The following is a 3,417-nucleotide window of genomic DNA, read 5'->3' as shown; positions in this document are numbered from 1 at the left end:
GAATACAAAGATAATAACTCGTATACTAAGTATACTTTGTTCGACTGTGCGTGTACACTAGCTTACACATAAAAAAACTAAGTATACCCAGGGCTTGAGTCTGAGAAGTTACAAGTTTAAATGCTTCTCATGAGGTTTTACTCAAGAGCAATACAGGCCAAGCTGTGTTGAATTCTGAAGGGCTCATTGTTATGCCCTACTCCCTTTGAAGGGTTTACCCTCCAGAATGAGAGCTTCAAAGGGGTGAAGGGTGTAGGGCAGGGGTGTCCAAACTCGGTCCTGGAGGGCCACTGTCCTGCAGAGTTTAACTACAATTGCCTCAACACACCTGCCTGGAAGATTCCAGTATGACTTGTGCCTAGTAATGCCTTGATTAGCTGGCTCAGGTGTGTTTAATTGGGGTTTTAACTAAACATTGTAGGACAGTGTTCTTCAAGGAGCAGGATTGGACACCCCTGGTGTAGGGCATAGGTCTTCAACCCTGCTTCTGGGAAACACTGCTGCCAATTTAGCGATTTTGTCTGGGTTTTTTTTCAAAAGCCTAGTGACAAATCTAGCAACTTCTTGGACAAACTTTATCTAGATTCAGTGACTCGCCAGTATGACGTCATCTAGCGAAATTTAACGAACAGTTTTAGCCACTTTCAGGTGAAAGCAATTGACCATTCGTTGAGAGTTTGATTGACAAGCGATGTAACCAATCAAAATGCCATTTTGTCCGACAAAGCAGTCAGGAGTTAGAAGATTAACCTCGGTGGAGTTAAACTTGAAAAATTGTGTATATTGACGTCTTTCCGCATTTGAAACAACATTCATTCTCATGTTCATTCATGTTTATTTGACGCTATAAATGGACTAGTAGGAAGAGATGATCGGTTTACGAGCCTCTTGAGCTGAGACGCTACAGCAATCTGTCACGACCATGGTCACGACATATTAAAGAGCAACAAAACTGTTTTTATTGTTTGAATTTCTTTAAAAACTACACAACTTGAAAGCTGGGACTTTGTTTAATATCATAAGTAACCTGGTTTGTCTTGTCTGTCAACGTGTTGTCAGTGTCCTCTTTGCTCCGCGATGTATTTTTCACTGTGTGTGGCGTGACAGCGCCACGGCTTGTCGGACAAAGCAACAGTAACTAAGGGGGGCGGGTCTTTGCAAAGGGTCAATGGGTCCCCAGAGGTTTTGCCAAGTGTTCTGTAGAGTTTAGCTCCATCCCTAATCAAACACACCTGAACCAGCTAACCAAGGATCATTTGAAAAAATTACAGGCCAGGTGAGTTGGAGCAGAACAGTGGGTCCCCAGGAGCAGGGTTGAAGACCTAGGTGTAAAAAAATTTTTTCCTTGGAATGCACTTCTGCGGCATCTTGCCAGGCCAATTAAGGAGCTGCCGTAGTGCAACTGTGTACACTGCTTGCCCACACAAAGAATCATGGAGTGAAGTGTCCATCAGTTGTACCCTTCTAAATCCTTCATTCAAAGGGCCCTTTAAAGTGGCCAGTTTTGACACTTCAGTATGGGACGACCCTTCATTATGGCGGCATGATTGTTCTTATTACAGAATGCACTTTGTAGGCAGATTCATCCCGTTTGGAATGCAGCCATAGTTTTTCAATGCCAAAGCTTTGCGAGCAAATGCAAAGCATTGACATATAACTTTTCCTCCCATCTCTCTCTCGCAAAAGTATTTCATTTCCCGAGAAACTTTCCATCACTTGAATAAGCATTGAAATAGATTCTTCTTTGCAAAAATATGCATATATTTCTCCTCTCACCTTATTTCCACAAATTCAATGTTTTGAAGAGGAATGCAAAAGTTTTGCATGAGAACGGAAAACCATTGCAATCCTCCCGTCTTGTTTTTTTTTTTTCCATCACCTTGTCCCTCGAGAGGCTCTGTGGACAGTTAACTGGACTAGATACGGCTGCATCTGAAAGTGCATACTTCCCTACTATATAGTAGGTGAAAAACAGTATGTGACAAGAACAGTAAGTCAGAATTCACAGGACTCAAATAGGCAAAAAGTACACGGATAACCTACTTCTTCTGGCGAGTTCCTGAAGTGTGCATACAATGGACACTTTACTGTCCCATGAGGCCACGGGAGAGGATTTGTGAATGGCAGTGAAGCGACATAACTAATTCGTGTGATTTTTATTTTATTTTTTATTTTTCCCCAAACGTTTCAGCGGAAATCCCCGCCCTGCAACCAATTTCATTTAACTGGTTTGGGGTCACATGATAATGACAACATGGCGAATGTAGTACATCCAATTTACATTCGTACTACACACATTTATACAATACAGAACATACCTTTTTAGCAGTCATAAAGTAAGTACTTCAAAATCATATGTACCTACTCGAGAGGATATGATTTTGGATGCATTAAACAAACTAAAAACAAAGTATCTGTTTGCAGAAGAGAACTTTAGTACAGTTTATAAAAATTTGATTTAAAGACAACTACACCTTTTGGAATTTGCTCATATCTAAATTATGTAGCTGGCACAGTATTCATGAGCAGGGGAGTGCTCTGTTCATCTCTGTTTTTTTTTTTTTTTTTTTGAATGTCTGAATGTGTTTATACATCAGTTTGCCCACATTGTTTTAAAATTTAAACTATGCTGTATAGCTGTTTTGTGTGTGCTATTTGTTAAACTCCAAAATATATATTTTTTTTAATTGTTAAAAATAAAAATAAAAAAATTAATAATTCTATTTATATTACCAAAATATTTTACTTTTTCTTGCATATTTCTTTCATTAGATCAGAAAACATTTTAAGCTGTCATGGTCATGTTACAATGTGCCCTGCCTATGGTGCATGTTGTCACTTTTCACTTCCCATTTTTTCGTGGTAAATAAAGAAAATAAAGTATATGCTGTAATTATTAACAAAACCATATTTTTGTACTAGATGTGTTTGAAATTATCGTATGTGTGTGTGTGTGTGTTCTCTGAACCCCAAGTGGATTTACACAAAATGAGAAAGCCAAAAAGTGCCTCGCTCTCCCCTAAATATAAAAAGAAAGCAAGTATTGTAGTGCAGTTTTTACCATTTATTACTACCATACAAAAAATGTAAAGCTCACTGAATATGATTTTTGTATTGCTATTTTATTTATGATTTTGTTCTGGGAATCTAACAGCTCATAACAGGCTTTCTTAATTAGAATTAGAACTAAAAATATCAACCACTAGTGAAACATCTACAATAATATGAACCAATTAAATATGTAAAGTGTGTATGTTGGAAAATAAATGTAGCCTGTATTATGGTGTAGTAACTGCTAAAGCTAACTAGTCAAACTTGACTACTGGCCATAGCCAGTGGCTGTAATTGGATCACGGTCCCTTTAAGGGGTTGCACCGTAGTGACGACGATGACGTTCACCGCATAGTTTGTGTATGA

The sequence above is a fragment of the Chanodichthys erythropterus genome, chromosome 17 (genome assembly GCF_024489055.1).
Source record: "Chanodichthys erythropterus isolate Z2021 chromosome 17, ASM2448905v1, whole genome shotgun sequence".
NCBI classification, from domain to species: domain Eukaryota; kingdom Metazoa; phylum Chordata; class Actinopteri; order Cypriniformes; family Xenocyprididae; genus Chanodichthys; species Chanodichthys erythropterus.
This window is presented reverse-complemented; position numbering follows the sequence as displayed.